This window comes from Lissotriton vulgaris, chromosome 6 (genome assembly GCF_964263255.1).
Source record: "Lissotriton vulgaris chromosome 6, aLisVul1.2, whole genome shotgun sequence".
NCBI lineage: Eukaryota > Metazoa > Chordata > Amphibia > Caudata > Salamandridae > Lissotriton > Lissotriton vulgaris.
The window spans coordinates 1,059,885,272-1,059,907,582 of NC_141694.1; positions in this window are offsets into that span (position 1 = coordinate 1,059,885,272).

Here is a 22,311-nt window from a genome sequence, read left to right on the forward strand (position 1 = left end):
CAATTGCAAAATTGAGTGTCCCAAGGACACAGAGAGAAGTGCGTGCTTTCTTGGGCATTACATCATATTGCAGGCAATGGATACCGAGTTTCTCCTTATTGGCCAAACCTTTAGTGGCATTAACTCGTAAAGATACACCGAAACCCATTCCGTGGTCTGAAGAGTGTCAGAAAAGTTTTTATGAATTGCGTGATGCATTGTGTTCGGCTCCTGTGTTGGGTACCCCCGACTACAGTAAGCCTTTTACATTGTATGTCCATGAGAAAGAAGGTTGTGCATCATCAGTTCTGACACAATCTTTTGGGGGCAAACAGCGTCCATGTGCGTACTTTTCGGTGACTCTGGATCCGGTAGCTAAGGCATTGCCAAGTTGCTTGAGAGCCACTGCGGCAGCAGCTGTCTGTATTCGACAGTCTGCTGGATTAGTAATGAATAATATGCTAATTGTCATGGTCCCACATGCAGTAGACATTTTGTTAAACAGAACAAGGACACAGCACTTAACTAGTGCTCGATTGTCAAGTTATGAGCTGACACTGTTAGCAAGTCATGTGCATATAAAGAGGTGCGACACACTAAACCCAGCCACGTTATTGCCTATTCCAGTAGAGACAGATGAAGTTGAGGAACATGACTGCTGTTTTAGGACAGAAGAAGAGACAAGAGGGAGAATAGATTTACAGGACACTCCTCTTCCTGAATGTGATGATACCTTATGGGTTGATGGTTCATGTTTCAAGTTGCCGAATGGTGATACGACTGCAGCATATGCTGTGACGACATTGCATACGATGTTGAAGCTGCACGTATCCCCCACAATTCCGCGCAAGCTGCAGAGTTGATTGCACTTACAAGAGCATGTGTTTTGGCAAAAGGGAAACGAGTGAATGTATACACGGACAGCCAATACGCCTTTGGCGTGGCTCATAGTTTTGGACGATTGTGGCGTGAACGTGGGTTTCTGACTTCGCATGGTACTAAGATCCAGCATGGTCAGTTAGTAAATGAGCTTCTTGAGTCACTGACCTTGCCATTACAAGTTGCGATTGTGAAATGCAGTGCACACAAAAAGGTGACGGATGATGTTGGTCGTGGAAACGCGTTTGCGGATGAAGTTGCAAAAGAAACTGCAAGGAATGTAATGAGTCGAACGTATGTTGCAGGCCCTGCGAGATGGATTGGTGATGTTGGTATGTGTGAAGATACGGTGGAGAGTGTGAAGTCTATCCAAGCTGAAGCCACAGAGAAAGAGTTGAATGAATGGAGAGAATGTAAGGGTAAATTGGATGCGAATGGTTGTTGGGTCGAATTGTCAGAGCATCAGAGATGGTTGTTACCCGATGCGTATGTGCTTGCAGTGGTGACAATGGCTCATGGAATGGCTCATATCAGCGTGAAAGGGATTTGTAAGTTGTTGGCTCCAGTATGGCAAAATGTTGGGATCCCTAAGTGTTCAGAGAATGTGGTCAAGAATTGTATGGTGTGTCTGAAATACAACCCTGGTAGGGGAACCCCAACTCTAGCTGGTCATTTTGCGCCTCCAACGTATCGGTTCAAGGTTTTGCAGCTAGATTTCATCCACTTGGAAAGGTGCAACAATCTGAAATACGTACTCGTTGTTTGTGTCTTTTCCAGGTGGGTGGAAGCATATCCCCTTAAGGACAACACTGCCTTATCCACAGCTAAAGCCCTTGTCAAGGAATTATTTCCGAGGTTCGGAATGCCTAGAGTGGTTTGGAGTGATAATGGGAGTAAATTCGTGGGTCGAGTGATGAAGAAAGTGTGTGAGGGGCTAGGCATACAACAGAAGTTCCACGCTGCAAATCACCCCCAATCAGCTGGACTAGTAGAGTGCTATAATGGCACGTTAAAACTGAAACTGGCCAAGATTCAAGCAAGCACAGGTCTTAAATGGCCTGACGCCCTGCCCTTGGCACTCCTATCCACAAGAATGACTGTTCACTCTAGAGTGGGACTTAGTCCACATGAAATTGTGTTCGGCCGCCCGGCCAACATATGGGGAGTGCCAAGGCCCACCAGGTTCAGTGAAATAGAGCATCCTGTACTGCTTGACTATCTGTATGAATTGACGGCTAAATTGCGTGTTTTACACCAACAGGTCCACGACAGTCTACCTCAGGCCTCTGAAGCTCCAGGACACCCTATCGATCCTGGAACCTATGTCCTCGTGAAAAACTTCCAGCGGACAAAGAATGATGAGCCCCGCTGGACCGGTCCCCACCTAGTTCTCCTCTCCACGAGATCGTCAGTTCGAGTGGAAGGAAAGAAAAACTGGATCCACGGGACCCATTGCAAGAGGGTCCCGTTACCTCTGCCTTACGACCAGCGGGTCCAGGAAGGGATTGCTGACTCTGAGACCGAGACTTTGCCTCGCTTCTTGCTCTTTAGTGATGCACAGATAAAAGGAACAAACTCTGTACGCGAAAGTGACGACATTCTGCAAGGATCTGTGCCACCGTCAAAGCGATTGGACACTACAGAGCCTGAACTCCTGTTTCAAGACCAAACAGCACCTGGTACAAATCGTTATAATTTGAGGCCAAGACCTAGGACTATGGACAAATAAATACTTTTTCTTTTTGATTGTGCAGCTCTCTCATCTAGGAAACTTACTCATTTTTGTTTTTTGAACCGCCATCCGGTTCTGCTGCTAGGGTCGCAGTTGCCACAGTCTTTGGAGTGCAGCTGGAGACGTTTAGGTCGACAGTTCTGGTTGGTTCAAGGGAGTTACCCTGGACTGACAGAAGCACTCCTTAGCAGAAACAACCTCCCACCGCGGGCAGCAAATTAGAGAGGATGGTGTTCCCCAAGATGGAGAGACCTGCCAGATCAACGAACTTTGAAACCAGAATATGCACTGTGATGGCAAAAACACGATTTTTAATAATAAGCATTCTTATGTTGTGTAGTATAATGATGTTTTTAGTAGGCTATGCTTTATTCACCTTTCGAGTTTCATTTGCACCCACTACACAGCCCGTACCTCCTCCTACTGTTTCCTCGCACTCTTTTCACCCCCTGCCCGAACATGAGTCCTCTAGGAGATTAGAATTTATAAATAACTCATTCGTTCAGCTCTTACACCAACACCAGTTTGTAGTGAACATGACAAATTGTTGGGTGTGTGGACTTATGCCACACAAGACAGATAAAGGTATCCCATATTTCGTCTTGCCATTCAGCTACTATGGTTCTTTGTGGGCATTTCAAACCATGTTCCTATTTGCCCTCAAACCATATTCCCCAGGAAGCAACTCGAGCAACAAGGCACTAGTGGCGGGAATCAGAAATATGAGTAGAGATATCGACACATATAGAACGATTCCCAGAGACGAATTGCAGGCTTACAGTAGATGGAATATAACAAAATATGGAATTTCCTTGAGTGAGAGCCAGCGAGCACAGAAGTCCTCCCCAATCTGGATAGTACCTCACCAGGGTCACCTATGTCTGCAGGGAAATGGCACAAACTCCAGAGCTCAGTTAGGGAAGAGTGTCTGTGCCGAAACTTACGTCTTCTCGTCTCAGACCTCCCCTTCATTCTTAGCAGCTAAGGGTACCTACTTTGTCTGCCATGATAGAGCTTATACATGGTTGCCCCCTGACTTTTCGGGCACATATTTTATCTCGTTCCTGTTGCCACCCACCTATACGGCTGCGGCAGATTACCATAGGACAAGGACAGTTAGGGGTGTTGTGAGTAAAGACGACACTGCGGAACAGGAGTTTGGGGATTTCGCAAAAGGTTTTCTGCCGTTTTGGGGGCCTATGGTGAACAGCAGGAACATTCGCCAATTGACGAGGGTTGAATCCGCCGTGATTGAAACGGCTGGTGCTCTTAGTAATTTGACTGCGGAGCTCCAGTCGGACCGCCTTATGACTCTTCAGAACAGGGTTGCCCTAGATGTCATACTTGCAGATCGTGGTGGGGTATGTAAGGTGATCCAATCCAGTTGCTGCATCTTCATCCCAGATAACGCTCCGACAGTATACCAGGCCATCTCCAAATTGCATAAGATCTCCGAGTCCATTCATGTGGACAAAGGAGACTGGTCCTTAATGGGGTGGTTCTGGGAACTGATTTCTGCCTGGGGATGGAAGATTCTGATAGTCATTGGGATGGTCTTAGCCATTCTGTTCATGTTCTGCCTGTGCGTGCAGTGTCCTCCTGCAATATGTGGCCTCTGTGCTACATCATGTATAAGGAAACCTGTATCAAGGGACGAACTAAGTAATAGGATGATGTTACAGCAACATCTCAATGACTTCATGAGTACAGACCTGGACTCAGATTAGCATGAGTATAGGTTATTGCCTATGCAAGGGCAAAAGGAGGGTCTGTGGTACTGAAAATTCTGGACCCTGCTATTGTGTGGTACCGAAGCTCTGCACTCGTGTCATAAATATCATCGTACCAGGACGATTTTGGTATTGGCAGACCGGTAATGATTGGGATACTATACATAAACATTTGCGTCATGATCGAGTGACGAAATCACCCTGAAATCGTAGTTTTCGTCTTGAACCCTCGGGTTCCATTTTGTGAGCGGCATCCATTTTGTGATTGCCCTTACATAGTCAATTGACTAAGGCCGAATTCGATCTGAAAGGACACGTACACCTTTGCTGACTCCTCTGTGACCTGGGCAAGCTGACTCCACTGCCTCGAGCCAAACCTGCTTGGGCAGTTCCTTTCCCAATGGCCGAACAAGATTAGTATCAAGGCATAACATGTCATAAACCGTTCATCGCATACAAGCTATGTTTAATCACACACACACCTGTCCCTGTTTCTTCTTTATGACCTTATTTACAAGGAGGAGGTGCCCGATTTTATTAGGGGTCTGTCGATATCTGATGAAAGTTCTGGGCCTTGCCGGGTAATCTATCACAAACTGGACAGACTGAAATGTGGGCTTGTCATCGTGACTCTGCTTTTTCTTTGTAGTGAAAATATGTATATGGTCAAACTGTAAAACAAGGAATTCTTGCCTGAAGCTCAATATATTGTATAAAAAGAGAAGGCTGGTTCTGTAAAAACGAGCAGTCTCCTGAGAACATACATGCGCTTCATGCTGTTGTACTTCTAGGATACCTGTTACTGGTTGCAGCCAATAAATACGATCTTTGACTTCACCTAGAAGACTCTGTGTTTCTGTTGGCCCAAAACAGGAAGGACTCGAGGTCTTCGGGTGTTCCCCCTGGCACCGCCGGGTCCATAAAAACCCGGTACCTCACTGGTGTCCTCCGTACTATCCGTACCACTCTGGCAAAGTTGGAAACTGAGATCAGTGCTCTGGATGCTGCCCAGGCTGCATTCCCTAGTCACGAGACTCTCGCGCTTTTAAGACGGAAGCACACTGAATTTTCTGAAAAGGCTGAGAGAGCACTTTCCTTTTTGGGCAGAGAGGCCCAAGCTCGTCACTTCGGTGCGGACGATCGGCCTGGAAAGACCTTAGCCAACCTCCTACACCCTGCACGTGCTGCGTCATTTATTACGGCTCTCAGCGATGGGGGCCCCACTAGGACCACCTCTCCTGAAGAAATTAAGACACGTTTCATGGATTTTTATTCTCAGCTCTATACTGCTGGCACACGCCCCTTCGCGCGAGGCCTTCAAACAATACTTCAAGACTATTGCATTGGTATGGCTGGAGGATTATCATTGGAAATTCCTAGATGAGCCCTTTACTAGGGAAGAGATACTCGCTGCCATCAGCAGCTTGCCTGGTGACAAGGCCCCCGACCTGGATGGCCTTTCAGCCTCTTTTTACAAAACTTATGCTTCGCTTTTAGAACCACATTTGGCTGCTATGTACAATGACTCTTTTGATTATGGCCTCTTTCCTCAGTCCCTCCGTGAGGCAATGATAACGCTGTTACTCAAGCCCGATAAGCCAGTCGACTGTCGCGACTCCTATCGCCCCTTCTCTCTTATTAACATTTACATTAAAATCTTCGCTAAATTAATCGCCTCTCGCCTTCTCCTACTCATGCCCCTCATTGCCCTCCCTGACCAGTCTGGTTTTATTCCTGGCGAGGCCACCTCGCACAACCTCTGGACCATTTTTTCGGTTCTTCACCAGATCAACCCAAGCCTCCCCGCAGTAGCCGCTCTTCTAGACGCCACTAAGGCGTTCGAGACGCTAGAATTACCCTTTTTATTTTTTCTCCTACCTCACATTGGCTGTAGCACTATGCTTATATGTAAGATTTCTCTTCTATACACCCGCCCTTCGGCTCGTCTCCGAATCAATGGGAAAATATCGGAGCCCAACTGTATTGAACGCGGCACTAGGCCGGGATGTCCTCTGTCACCTATGCTCTTCGATATCGCGATTGAGCCCCTTGCGGCTAGAGTCTGGCAGCATCACACTCAGAGGGGTATAGGTTTCTCGGCCCGCTCCCTCCTGGTCTCCATGTATATGACATTACATTGTATGTTCACCACTCCCAAGACAATCTTAGCCCTCTTGTACGTGAGACAATACGCTTTGGTGGACTGTCTGGCATACAGGTGAATTGGAGTAAGTCTGTGTTATTCCCCCTTATGGATGCCACCAGACCATTTACGCCGCACTTTCCCTTTATATGGGCCTCTGGCCCCACCCGCTACCAGGGTATCTGGCTGAGTAGGGACCTGGATGATCTCTGGAGATCCAACTTCGGGCGCAATTGTTTGGCTAGAATCCAAAATTCCGAATTGGAGTCGGCTTCCATTGTCTCTGGCCATAGCCATTGCTAAGCCATTGCTAGCCATTGCTAAGATGGTGGTCTTGCCGAAATTCCTTTACTTTTTTTAACATCCCTATTCTCCTCAATGCAAGCTACGTTCCTTGATCATCTCTCTAGTTTGGGCCGGTAAACAACCTAGAATCGCGTTTGACATTCTCACTCTCCCTATGTCGGTAGGGGGCATGGGTGCTCCTAATTTCAAGCTTTACGCCTTATGCGCTCAGGCCAGCTTTCTGAATTGTTGGATTCATCCCTCCCCTTATCAACCACACGTGGCTGTGGAGACTGATATTGCATCCCTCTGGCCGTTGACCACAGCCCTATGTACCCCGGTGAGTCACCGCCGCAGGCGGAGGTGGACACTGTTGAGACATTGCAGTGGACCTGGACCAGTCTGCGCCGAATCTCCACTCTCCCGATGCTGTCGGCAAATGCCATGCTGATTGTAGGTCATCCTGCTTTTCCTCCTCTCCAGCCTTCCGGCATGTCCAAACATGCATCTTGTCTGGGCCTGTCGACATTCTATTCTCTTCCCGCCTCCTCTGGTCCACTGGACACAATCTTGTTTTATCAGTTACAAGCTTTATGCCAGGAATTACATCCTACGTTCCCTCAGCCTTCACCTCCGATGCCTGCCCTCGAGTTCATATACACATCCCCTACTCCACACAAAATAGTCACTAAATTATACACCTTCACGTTGTCGTCCACTTCCATCTCCACTGACCGGGCGTGCGTGGCGTGGGGCGTTGTCCTGGGCATGGACATCGCCCAGGCCGACTGGCTCTACTGCTCCAATCAGACAAAGAAACTGTCACTCAACTACCGGCTTTGTCTTATTCATTTCAAGTATCTACATAGGCTATACTGCACTCCTGTCCAGCTTCACAAACTAGGACTCATACCAAGCGATGGTTGCATGCGCTTCGCTGCCCCTGCTGCAGATTTTGCTCATCTAGCATGGCTATACCCCAAGGTGTCGGAATTTTAGAAGGCGGTATGCACCACTATCTCAGAGATTACCTCTGCAACACTGCAACCAGACTCTCCGCTGTGTCTGCTAGGCTTTGTAAAATTCTGCCCAGATGTCTCACACCGCTTGATCGCAATGCTGCTTGTGTTGGCTAGGCATAGAGTGGCCATGTGCTGGGGCCGCAGACTGGGGCCTAAATTCGCTCATTGGCTTGAAGACGCCGCAAGATGCCAAACCTTGCTATCAGAATTCTAGGACTTACTACAGGTGAGGTCTCGTCCAATAGACATATGGGGGCCTTTAGTGACAAATCTCCATTCCCGAATTCCCTCAAGCCGTGTTGCCTCTCCCGCGCTCCCCGGCGGCCCCTTGCCCGCAGCTGCCGCCGGTGCTGGTCAGTGACTGCCTCCCTCTAACCCTCTGCCTCCCCTGTTCGCTGCACTTGCCACCATCACTGCAGTGGTGCTCACGCCTCCTCTTGGGAGGGGATAATCCTGTTCATTTATGCTGTCACAACAGAATCATACAGAATTTGTCTTTTGCGTTTGGGGAATGTCTTTTAATATATGATATTGGACTCGGAATCCACTGTGTTTGTCGATCTGCTCTGATGCAAACTGTATACTGACTGTTTTGAACTTGTCAATAAAGGTTTTGAAAAATAAAATTTTTTAAAAAAAGGATGCAGCCCATTGTATCCAACGAGGATGCAAAGCTTTTGAATTAGGTACACTGGCTTTCGTCACTGCCTCAAGGGCAGTATATGGCGTAACAACCAACATGCGTTTCCCCTGCGACAGCACTCTCTCTTTCAGAAACGCCATCTTCACTGCAGTCAAAACTTTTTAGACCGTGGAAAATCGCATTTCACCCAAAGTGTACAAGTGTGACTTGTAAGCAATAGGGACTGTGTCCCCCTCATTAAAAGTCAGGTACATGAAACCAACTGCGCCTGGCAGAATTCTTATCACCAGGTGTTTGTGGTTGTCACGAGTCCGTAAGTATTTAGATTCAAGAAAATCAGACTGCAAATATTGCAGTATAACTGAGTGTTCTAGAAGCCTGCAAGATTTGGTAAAAGTAGATTGTATCAAGGCATATAGCGGCTTGATATGCTGGGCATATTCGGGAATGTAAGTACGCCTGAAATTAAAAAAGCTCAGTAAAGATTGTAGTTTTTTCAGAGTCGTCAGAGCGCGCAACTGTGCGCATTTCTCCAAGAAGTGAGGTGCTAAACCTCGACCTTCATTGTTGAGCTCATAGCCCAGGAACAACACTGTGTACTCGGCAATGTGTGATTTTGCAAAGTTAAACTTGTAACCAAAGTCCGCAAACATACAAATTATGCGGTCAACGTGACTCAGATGCGCCCATAATTTGTCGCCTGTGAGATAAATATCGTCCACATACAAGCACGGATCAGGGTCTAGTCTCTCAAAGAGAGAGACTATCTGGGCGGAAAAGACTCCTGGGCTGTTTTTGTAGACCATGGCCAACCTTCACCCTCTGTCTTTGTTTCCCGCAGAAAGTAAAGGCTGTCAATTGACTACTAATAGAGGACAGAGTATGGCTAAAAAAGCTATTGGATATGTCAAGTGTGGTTTTAAACCGTTTACGCACAAGACTATCCACAAGGCCAGAACTGTGAGTATTCTGTACCGCGCAGGTCCGACAATGAGAGTTCAAGTGTCAGTAATCCAATACCAAGAGGTACGTCCCATCAAGTTTGGTCACAGTGATTAAAGGATTATTCATAGGACACACACACGTTTCAATAACACCTTGATACTCCAATTGTTCAAGGATTTCCGCGACGGGCGCTTTCGCTTCATGCTGCATGGGATATTCAGGTTGTGGCTGTGGCATCGAACGCAATGGTATCTCATGGTAGGGTGAAAGTTTATCCCACCCAACCTGAGTATGGTACAATGCCGGCGCAAGCACCAGAGCCCACTCTTCTGCAAAATTCTGCACCTGCTCCTTGGGCACAGTGTGAGTAAAACTAGGGAGGATTACCTCCTCTCCACTCAGAGCGGCCAAAACAAAAGGTGTGGGCCAGCCTGCCTCCGCTAACAAAATGTCATATTGGTCAGGGAGTTCCTCAGGGCTCTGCACTCAGCCCCTCCCTCTTTAATCTCTATGTGCAGCCGCTCGCGGCAGTAGCTAAAGAGTGGGACCTTACGCTGGTATCATATGCAGATGATACTCAGCTGGTCATCACTCTTACTGAAGGGCCATCTACATCGGCCACGAGATTTAGGGAAGGGTTGGCTGCAGTAGCCCATTGGATGACTGACAATTGCCTGCAGCTTAATGCAGGCAAAACGGAGGTGCTGCTTGTAGGGAAGAACACCACCCACTAGAATGAACATTGGTGGTCATCCTCTTTGGGCACTATGCCAGAATCCAAGTCATTAGTCAAAAACTTGGGAGTCTGGATGGACTCCTCGCTCAGCTTGCAGACCCACACCAAGAGAGTGGCAGCCACTTGTGTGGGTCTGTTGAGGGGCCTTAATCCGATACTGAAGTTTTTGTATTCTAAAGTACGGCAGCTCATTCTCCAAGCTACCATCCTTTCACGCCTGGATTACGCCAGTGTGCTGTTCTTGGGCGCTAATAAAGCCGAGATAGCATGTCTGCAGAGAGTTCAGAACTCTGCAGCAAGGACCTTGGTAGGCCTCCCTCGTAGATGTTCTGCCAGAGCTACGATCAGAAAGCTGCACTGGCTTCCAGTTGTTTCCCGAATCCAGTTCAAATCCCTCTAACTGGCGTTTAAGATTCTTAAATCCAGGTGCCCAGATCTCCTGTGTCCGCTTCTTACTCCTTATGTGCCCCAGCGCAGTCTGCGCTCACTGGGACAACATCAAGTGACTGTACCTCGTACCAAGCTATGCCGCATTGGTGGTCTCTCTTTCCGGGTGCTGGGAGCCAAGCTTTGGAACTCCTTGCCGGTGGGCATCCGTGGTATGGAGAACCTATCTGCTTTTCGGAAAGCTGTCAAAACCTTTCTGTTTCCTCCTCCTTAGGGTTGCTTGTTCCAGCTTGGCCTGCCTCTATCAACACTGCATTCATTGATCTACCAGCGCCGGGACGCCTCTTTGCTGGGGCAGCTGTCGCGCTTACACAAACTGCTAACATAACATAACATAACATAAGTCAGATTTTCCCAAAAAATCCCTTTAATTTTACTCTGTATGTCACCTTCAATTAATAGAACTATTTCATATAGTCAGGGGGAGCCACTCTAGTGTCAGCTGTTTCTACAGTGATGAACGTGTCAGTTGCTGTCACCTTCAGATACGGACGCAGTGCTTGCCGCACTACTGTAATTTCGGCCACGCTGTCTAGCAGGGTCAGGGTCCATGTCTAGTTCCGAAGCAGTGTTCTCACTATCCGCAGCATACCTTGCTGTTAAAGCAGCAACTTTCTTTTTCTGAAACTGGGTTCATTGACGTTGAAAGTCGCCATGCTTGCCTTTACCTTCTGTCTGGCGGGGTTGCTCACGACCCTGTGGGGCTCCCTGACCTCTGCCGTGGTCTCCTCCACCTGGCTGCAAGACTGATGTTTCCTGCAAAGAGCGAGGAGAACGTTGTTCAGGAACCTGAAAAGGATCAGGCGACTTAATATTCGCACGGTCGCACAAATCATACGTGCGCTCAGAAGACACAGGTATTGACGATGCAGGACGTGACCCCTGTTTTTTTCTGTTGCTGTCCCTGTTTTTTAGATTTCCAGGTATTTTTAGGAAAATTGGGACGGTTGTCTTTATCGGACTTAGCCGTCGGAGTCTGCGGCTGAGCTGTCACTTTAGCAAAAGGCTTAACACCCAAACTATGGTCTTCTAGGCCTCCGTAATAATTTTTGGTAACTGTCGGGACTTATAGGCATCGGGGACTTCTCGCAAAGCATTAGACACTGGAAAGTTAACCACATCTCTCTTGACATTTGCAAGGACCAGATTGGAAACTACGTCAAACACTCTGACTGGTCTCATTCCCAATTCAACAGCCGCCTCCGGACCGTGGTTATCCTGTACACGCCTAATCACAGAGAGTAGGACAGCCATGGATGGTGTCCCGCAAATATCTTACCCCAGGTATCACAATCAGTTACCTCTGGCATGAAGTCTTTCTGCAAACTAATGGTTAGAATCCTGTGTTTCTCAACAGGAGACGTATTAGGAAATACTGCTTCCAGTTGGTCAAATTTTTCGGCGTGCCAAAAAGGCATATCATCCTTATCTTGGGGCGCTTGCCCATAACCACATTAACCATGACGGGACTGAGTTTCATCCCGGCGGGTCCAACTGGATGCGGCGCAGCACCAGGTGCCCCCACCAGGAAATGTATTGCACTAAAGCCCTAATAAACCCTACAGAAGAGGTATACAGGGCTCTCAATTACCCAATGGGAACTGTCATGGAACATGGGTGCGGAGTAAACCATGCCTAAACAGGCCAAGTGGCCCCAGGAATGGACAAAGGACCAAACCCAACCGCCGTTACCGAGTGGGGAAGGGCGCCATTAAACCAAACATGATGCTGCCAAGCAGAAATCGGAATCGCCTGTGTCCTATACGGAGTATACTTCAGAGGCACGGCAACAGGAGTGTAAATATGAAACGTACCACTAACCGCATCGACTGCAGGAAAGGTAACCCATGAGTAGAAAAGCTCAAATGGGTATGCCGCTTCAGCACTCACCACAAAAAGTACCCCCATGCCTTATAAGGGGACGGCAAACATCTGCAAATGATTGCGGACAGCCATCCGACTATGTTGGGGTATTTCAATGTCACCCATCAGGACTCAGGAACGAAGAAACAATCGATATTAATGTAGCAAAAAACGGATGTAATTCGAAGTACAAACCTTTTTTTTAAAATATCAAGCTTGAATAAACCTATACCTAAACTATAAAGGTAGGTTAAACCGTCACCACTGTCAACCGGAAACAGTAATGAGGGTGTCGTGGACTGTTATAAGCACCACTCGAGAATCTCAGATATAAGACCACATCGTTAGGGGCGCCATATTGCGGACATTCTGCTCATACACAGAACTGTGCACAGAGGCCCAGGACCTCAGTGAATTGTGGTGTACCAAAAAACTCACCTCACTACCTAGAACCCCTAACCGACTAGCATCAGTGTCTCATTAGCTCTCCCTCCTATAGCAAAGTAACCAATGATAGACAACCCAGAACATTGGACTTAGGATACTCTGTGTGCATGCTGTGTGCATGCTGTGTCTAGAGCGTGGGCCGTCCAGCCCGAATAACAGCTTACATTGTTATGATAACCTTGGAGGCTTCTGCACACACTGTACAGACTGAGGTCACGATGTAAGTTTAGGGATGTTCAAAACAAGCCGTTCTCATGTGAAGAAATTCAGCAATCTAGCTTACAACAACAGTTACATGAAGTGTTGTGTGCAAAAGCTGCAAAATGGCAAAATGGTGTTTGAACATCTAATAAGCTTATACTAACTTAGCAATATGTGCACGCAGGGCTCTACCTTCACTACAAAGTGAGGGTATTCAGGTGTTTTGCAGGTGGATCGTCATTTGCCACCTTGGTGTGAATATTAGAAAAGCCAGGCTTCAACTTCATGTGGAACTCAAGAAGTGAAGAGGAGGTGGTGTTGAAGGTCATTCCACGCCTTGCTCATGAGTGAATGGCTTTGGTGTCAATATATTTTCTTGATTTGATGGCTTTCCTCCTTATTCTTATGCCCATCCTGCCCAGGAGGGGACTGTGCAATATTGTCTTCCAAAACACTTTCAAAGCCAGTATGTGTTGCTGTCAGTATCATACCCTCTGCCGTCTTACCTCCAGGGGAAAAAGAAGAAATAAAAATGCAATCCACATTTAACTGCAATAAGATAAAAGAGGGCTTATTACTGCACTTCAGTTCTGTGAGGTAACAGGCAGTGTGTATAAGCCAAGGACAGACATACACAAATAGAGCCTCTGTAGTGTTAATTGAAAGCTGAATGCCCTGCTTTGGGATGCAATACTGGGATATTTATGTTCTAAAAGTCTGCCTATAATTAGACCCGCATACCTTTGCTCAGCTCAAAGAAGTTCCTGCACCTTTTTTCAAGCTACCACAGCCATCCCTTTGTCACCATGAACAACTGCTCTTCAGAAGTGTTCCCGTAGTAGTGATTTATGACTTATTCTGTGTGTAACCTTTGGTAATGCCTTATCTGGAAGAGGCTATCTAGCTGCAGATTGCTTCATTAGAATATTCCCCAGGCGTCAGAATGGATCCGGAGGTTTTCGAGCAGTTTCGGGCTAAGTTCCAGTAGGTTACATTATTCGGCTCAGCATTGGCAGTTGCGCAGTGGCTCTAAGGGTGCGTACACACTGACCAATATACTGACATTCTGTCATTTGATTGGAGAGTTGTTCTCTTGTTGTATTACACTAAAATCAATAAAACTTCTGGAACCAAAAAAATAGCGCTGAGAGGTTTAACTCCCACTGGGGCATGATAAATGGCCTACGAGGAACACTGACCAACACATGACATTCTGTAATTTGATTGGAGAGCTGTTCTCTAGATGCATTACACTAAAAACCAATAAAACTTTTGGAATAAAAAAGTAGTCCTGGAGAGGTTCAACTCCCATTGGGGCATGATAAATGGCCTAGGAGGAAACCTATGTTCCTTTGATGAACCTAGACACTGCTGGTGACTTGAGCAAAAGGTTGGCCAGGCAACTGCAAACAAGCTCAAATAGCCGATAATTAGCCTTTAACTGTGCCCAGAGCAGAGCCCTGATGGACCAAGTATAGAATAAACAGATGAACCTGAGAAATGGGTGCAGAAAAAGCATTGATGTTCCTAGATGCACACCATGCCACAAATTAATCCCAGTGGCAGGCATATACCAACTTGGCAAAGCGATGCCTGGCTGCCAGAATAACAGTGGCCAATGATGAGCAGTGGGTATACCGGCAATTGTTAACCGGGAACCCCCTCGGGTTGTTCTACCGTGAGGTACTCTCTCTATTTTTCACACCTTTTGCTGGGTGAATTTTATGTGGTCCTGTGTGATTTTATATTGAAGAAATACGCATCTTGCCCTAAGGACTTATGTTATTAGACATATCCTGGGGAGTAATACTGATAAGCAGTCCCCATCTTTTTTGGTCCTTTATATGGATGCAGTTGCATTTAGGTGAGGCTCCAATTGTTTGAATACTGTTTGAGTGGGGGGCTTCCTTACCTATTCCCCTCCCCCTCTACCACTTGAGATTGTTCTGATTAAGTACGGCGGCTCAGCCGTGAGGGTTTCTTCTCCTCTTTTAAGAATCAATTTTTAAAAAAATTTTTTTTTAAAAAGAATATTTTTTGTTCACCTTTGCAGCAGAATCTTGGCACACAGTTTCCTTTCTTTTTTCGGTACACCGCTGGCATACCTCGCTGCTCTGGTCCTCTCCCTGCCCTGTGAATTAGGGATGAACTGTCTTGCATTTTCTGATGAGAAAATTGCACTCATTCTGGCTGGTCCCCCACTATTACCTGATGCACCCCTTAGTACAGAAGGTACAGCTAGGGAAGAGTCGGAGAAATTAAGCACCTTAAAGAAGCGCCAGATACGTGTGGCTTTGCATGGAGCGCTCATGACTGAATATCTCCGGGCAGGTGCCTCTCCTCCAAGTTTGATAGTTCGACTTGAGCCGAAAATCTTCTTGGAAGATAAGCAATTCCGGGTGGATTGGAGTTTCATTGCAAACAAATGCACCCGCGATTGGCTGATACTAATAATCAATATGGCAAAACGCTTCAGTGAGGCACTACTTAAAAGAAATATTGGATTTGGAGGAGAGTCTTAATAACAACCAGGCACTTACTGATGCTAAAGACCAGCCAGCACGCATACAGGGAGACTTGGCTGAATATAAAACATACATGGTCAACCAAAAGATTAAAGGTCTTAAAAAGAATATTGAACGTCATACCCACGCTTGGGCCTTTCCCTACACTGAGGACGAATACTACGATAGACCAGCAGAGCAAGTTAGGGCACAACCATATCAGAGACGTGGGCAATACCATCAGAGAGGAGGCCAGAGGGGACAGGGAGCAAATAGACGCACACCTAATAATTGGTGATTCGACAATACGAGCAGTGAGGACGAGGAGGGCCCAGCTCGACAAACAGTACCCGCAAACAACAGGGTCAATTTTTCCCCTGAAAATAGATCGGACGAAGATCTAGGAGCTCTACTGAGGTCTTTTTTAGGCCAGCCCCAGAGAGGTGGTCGGGGGGGCAGAGGTCAACCACAGGGACAAGGCAGAGGGAGAACACAACAGACATGGCAAACATTCTCACCCCGCTTTACACGGAGCAGGACCAGCTCCTTCCGCAATTAGTGGTAGTGAACAACTCATCATCCTCTATTACCAATGACATTGTGGTAAATCTATGCTCTTATGAACTTACATCAATCGAGCGGAGGGTTTTAAATAAGGGCCTCGGATATGTACCAACACCGAGACACGACCCTTTCCTATGTAGGACAGAAATCTCAGAGATGATGAGAAAGATAAAATTACACAAATTCTTTGCTGACAAAGAAAGCACGCCTCTCTCTCTCTTTGACACTAATCTGCGCAGGCCTTCTAATTTTTGCCCGCAAACTTCGCTCCTAGGCCCAGAAGTGGCGGTATTTGAACAACGTGTCATCCAAGAAATAGAATCTCTTGAACAGAACTCAGGACACAACCCGGGCCACAATATGACGAAGGAAGAATGGCAGGCGGTCGGAACCTTACAAAACAACTCGGCTATTACCATCAAGCCAGCCGATAAAGGCGGGCCCGTAGTCATACTTAACACCAGTGCCTACGAGACAGAAATCCTTAAACTCCTGGGGGTACGCACCAACTACCATCCTCTAATGCGCGACCCCACCCCTGAACTTGCTGACACCATCAAGAGGATGGTGTCAGAGGCAGTCTTGAAAAAATGGATTTCTTCCAAGGAGGCAGATTTTATTATTAACATCAACCCTAAGGTGCCGGCATTCTACATCTTGCCTAAAATTCACAGGCCCTAACGTCCGCCTCCCGGGCGCCCCATCGTCTCTGGGATCCAATCCATTCTTGAACCTCTATCCCAGTTCGCCAACTTCTTTCTTAGGGAAGCAGTGGTCACTCAATCAGGAGTACAAGATACTACCGATATTCTAAACATCTTGAAAGAAACAGCTTTTGACCCAGGAAACCAACTACTGGTTACGATTGACATTGAGTCATTGTATACCAGCATCCCCCAGGACGCCACGCTGGTGGCAGCAGCGCGGGCCCTGGGGTCGATGGAGTGGTTCTATGACACACCCCAGACGTTCGTCATGCAATGCATTGAGTTGGCACTCACGAAAAAGTTCTTTGAATATCTGGGACAACTGTATCTGCAGACCTCTGGTACTTCTATGGGGGCCACATTTGCTCCCAGCCTGGCCTGCATCTATGTGGGCCAGGCTGAGAAGAATGTGGTCCTCAATGAGTCCAATCCTTACAGAGAGAACATCTCTCTGTGGAGACGTTATATTGACGATGTCCTCTGTATCTGGACAGGTACAGAGGACCAGCTCAACACATTCTTACAATGGCTGAACCAAGTGGACCCCAGCCTTCGCTTTACTTGGACCATCAGCAACACGTCTGCGGTATATCTTGACGTTGACATCACTGCGGTGGATTATAAGTTGGTGACTAGTGTGCACCACAAGGCTACAGATAGGAACTCCCTCCTTCACTACCACTCTTTCCATCCAAGATCTCTCCGGGACAACCTTCCGGTTGGACAATTCTTGCGATACCGGCGCAATTGCTCGTCTACTGAAACCTTTCTTGAGCAGTCTTCCGAGCTAGTCACCAAACTTCAACAACGGGACTATCCAGCTAAAGTGATCAAGCATGCACAGAAGAGGGCCCTTAACACGCCGCGTGAAGCACTGTTGGAGCGCAATGTAAAAGAAAAACAAACCTGCCTGCCAGTAGTGACAACCTTTGACCCCCTGTCAACTAAAATAAGGCAGATCATAAAAAAACATTGGTCTATACTTGATACTGGGGGGAACAAGATGCCAACTCCACGCTTTGCCTTCAAAAGAGCCCCTAATTTACGAGATAAGCTGGTCCATACACGAAATTGGAGTACTGTCCAGGCAAGCACCATACCGGCGGGACATTATCCATGTGGTAACGGCTCGGTCTGTGGGCTCACATCAGCCACTAAAAGTGTGTCTTTACGTGGGGGCAGAACCTGGTTTCTTAACTGGTTCAGCAATTGCAACACTACACATGTTATCTACAGACTGATGTGCAGTTGTGGTCTTTACTACATCGGCCTCACGACCCGCAAAGTAAAAATACGGGTGCAGGAACATCTGAGTACTATTAGAGCAAAGAAACTCACCACCCGCCTGGTACAACATTTCAACACGTCGGGACATGATCCTAAGGATCTTAAATGGACCGTGCTAGAAAAAGTGGTGGGCGAAACACACAACCTGGAAAACATCCTGGCAAGAAAGGAAGCAAAATTGATATTTTTGGAGAAGGCGGATCAGGAGGGACTTAATGAAAATATTGAGTGGAATAAAGTGAGCAGGCGATAATAGGGCTCTGTTATGTACCTCCTTTTCCACTTTGATATCTGTTAGGTTCTGAGCACAGCAGCCCCCAAACTGTAGAAACACTGAGGGCTGGGTGTCGTCCTCCCTGATATTATCTATAAATATATGCATCTCTCTGTGGGTCCCAGTCTCACACATACCTCCTCGGTTTGTACTCTTGCACCAATGACATGCACAATTGTATCCCCCTCGTTTATTTATTTTTGAGAATCATATTTGAGAGTTTTTTGATACTGAAAGAAACTTGTACACACACTAGGTTGTATGCTGGTATTTACAGCCTTAAACCAACAAGCGTGCTGTAACTCTACTCTGCTCGAATCTATCACCTAGAATGCGGGCCGTGCATTGGGTCCCCGGAACTATTAGTGTAGTGACAGCCTCTACCCAATGTGTGTGCTGCAACTCAACAGGGCACTTACATCCAGAGTGTGTGATTCTAATACCGATGATGTGTGTTGGACATTTGGTCATCTAAACCATCAGGGCATATACATCGAGTTAGCTCCAGCCCATTCTAAGATGGCCGCGCCGCGCGAATTGGTGGGCGGAGTTACGTCCCCCGCGGCTATTTCCTGTTCCGCGCCCAGATCCAGCGCGAGGACTGTCGGAAGCGCCGGAGGGACTCGGCAAGAGTAAGAGTGTGTTGGAGGTTGAACGTGTGTGTGTTTCAGGGACGTTGGCCTTAACTCTTAATAATTCAGAGGGAGAGTGACTGCATGTCCGAATTTACAAAGGGGTCAAGATACGATCATGAGCCATGTGACCATTTTATGTATATGCCTCCAGAAAGAGCAAAAGCTGTGCGTTTTGGATTGGGGGACCTAGTTAACAATGTAATCCCTGTCGCATATGCTTTAAGTGGGCTTTTTGCACCTGGGAGAAGCATGCTGGATTTATCTTAACGGAGGGTTTTGAATTACCCAATAACGAGCACAGTGTGTCGCAACGCTATGAAGTGGGGACAGTATAGTTTTCACCAACAACTTCCTACCAGCCTTTCATTAGCATTTGTAGCTCGTGATGTTCCATCTTACGCCCAGTCTGTTTTCATATATGTACAGGTGGCTGCGACTTTTTCCGGTCACATTTTGGACACGTGAAAATTAGACACGGTGTCCTAAAGAGTGGTGCTGGTACGTGCTGACGTAGCGCCCTCAAGGTAAATATGCCTCCACTGTGTGCCAATACATGCTGCATCGGATGTGCCCCCAATGGGAGGGGCACGAACAGCGCTCTGAGCGTCTTTTTGTTGTATCTCCTCACACAGGTCCACGCCTTTCTGAAAAGACAGAGAATAGATAACCCCTCTTTTGCCCTGATGAAATCGCTGAAACTTGGAGCGATGAAACATGTCGGCTTGAGGATATAAATCACCATGGTATACAAGTAACCATTTTTAAACTGGTGGGGTTTGCTGCGTCAGAATAAAACGGTAAAGCAAGCAAAGCCCTGCTACACAATTATAATTTTTTGTGGTTGGTTAGGGAACTGTTTATGTGTTTTTGCACACAACAATTTGGTGTCAGTGTTGATACGTTTGTCACTATTTGTGTTTTTCACCACTATTCTCACGTCCGCACTACTACTCTATCTAGTGCACGTTTGTCTTTTCACATAGAGAGGGTGGCCAATGATGAGAAGTGGCAATTGTTAACCGGGAACCCCCTCGGGTTGTTCTACCGTGAGGTACTCTCTCTATTTTTCACACCTTTTCCAGGTGAATTTTATGTGGTCCTGTGTGATTTTATATTGAAGAAATACGCATCTTGATCTAAGGACTTATGTTATTAGACATATCCTGGGGAGTAATACTGATAAGCAGTCCCCATCTTTTTTGGTCCTTTATATGGATGCAGTTGCATTTAGGTGAGGCTCCAATTGTTTGACTACTGTTTGAGTGGGGGGCTGCCTTACCTATTCCCCTCCCCCTCTACCCCTTGAGATTGTTCTGCCAGAATAACATCACTGACTTCGGGAGGAAGGTTGAAAGCGGTCATCGGCCGCCGCTTAATCTCTTGAAGGTTTGGTGTACCCTTCCATGTTGCTGCACCAAAATATTGTATGTAAGAGGCAGCCTGATCAGGGGACCGATGCTCATGCTGAAAAGCTCAGGATACCAGACTCTCCATGCCCAATCTGGAGCCACAAGAATGTTCCTGATCTTATTAAGAGTTCTGGGCAGGAGTGCTATTGGCGAAAAGGTGTACAGGAGGTGGAGGTCCGCTTGAAACAAAAATTATCTCTGAGTGATAGCCGCTTTGGAAACTTTAGCACGCAAATTTATGGGCATTGTGCATTCTTGGCGGTGGCAAATAGATCTAGCCAAGGCTCTTCCCACTCTTGAATTAGACCTTGCACCACCTTCAGATGGAGACACCATTTGTGGTCCGCTAGGCGTCATTGGCTGAGTTGATCTGCCCTGGCTTTCCAGTCATGTTCAGAGACGCAGAACCTCTTGACAAAGGGTCCATGACCCTATCTTGCCCTGTTTGTTGCAGTACCACATGGCAGTGCTATTGTCCGTGAACATCTGCAAAAGCCTACCCTTGAATGAAGGAAGAAAGACTTTCAATGACAAGTGGATTGCCCAAAGCTCCAGCAGGTTGATGAAAAGTCCGGAATCCGCCAGAGATATCTGATCTTCACCGCTCCCAGATGGCTGCCCCATCCCAGGAGTGACACATCTGTCACTACAGTTAGCTCTGGTAGGGGAAGGCCAAGGGGTCTGCCCCTGACCAAATTGTGGGTCACCTGCCCCCACTGCAGAACTTTTGCAAGCCCCTCCAGGATACGGACCATGTCGAAGAGATTCCCATGACGCTATGCCCACTGGAACTTCAGGTCCCACTGCAGAGCCCGCATATGCCAATATGTATGTTTTACAAGCAGGATGCAAAAGGCTGTGAGGGTCACCCGCCTCAGGGTCATTCTCACCCACTTCCAGGATAAAGGCTGAAACATCAGTATCTGAATATATTGAAGTTGCTGCTGTGGAGGAAAGACACAAAACTGCACTATGACCAGAACAGCTATGATGAAAGGGAGCATTTGAGAGGAAGTCATTGGTGACTTTGGTACATTGATAGTGAACCTCAGCAATGAAAGAGGTTCGCTGTAGACTAGAGGTGGGCGACAACTGCCTGTGGTAAGCCGGCCTTCAACTGTCGTATGGTTCCTACTTTCACAGTAGGACTGTGCGTTTTGGCAACATAAGCTTCAAGACTGTGTCCACGCATAAAATCAGAATATGTTGACTTAATTTCCTGGCTAGCTCATAGTGCTCCATCTGGGCCCCTAGACTAACAGGGCACCGGAACGTGTCTGCAACCTCAAAACATGACACCCCAAATTCCCTAAACAAAATCGTGGAAACAGACATTACCCTTTCATTAGTAATTTAGTCATGCCCAAAGGGAGACTCAAGAAGTACACAAATTGGTATTTCAAACATTTATTCGAGCAATTGTATTCTTTTGTTAAATACTTGTGCTGCAATGATTAATAGAATGGAGCAAAGCAAGGTTACCAGCAATGTAAGAATGGAGAACAGAATTATTCATTCAAACATCGTGCCTTTGCATTAGATTATATGAATACATATAATTGCACTCCTACCTAGCGCTGCCTATACTATAAAGCATAGGGTGTGTGGGTTTGCCAGAATACCTTAGAGTGGTCTAACTCTCCATTTACCTGCGGGCGTGTGTCATCTGGCAGCCAACCTTGGTGTAGAACAAGCAGTTACCCTCTTCAGGATGGTGATGAAATTTTGCTGGCCTAGAATACAGGCTTGGGGTGACCTTCGACAATCCATTGAGATGCTCCTCTGTCTGAATAGAGGCACAGTGTTGTTTATATATTAAACTGCACCCATTTATTCCATGCCCAAGTACCGGTCCAGTTGTGATCGTTGATTCTATCCA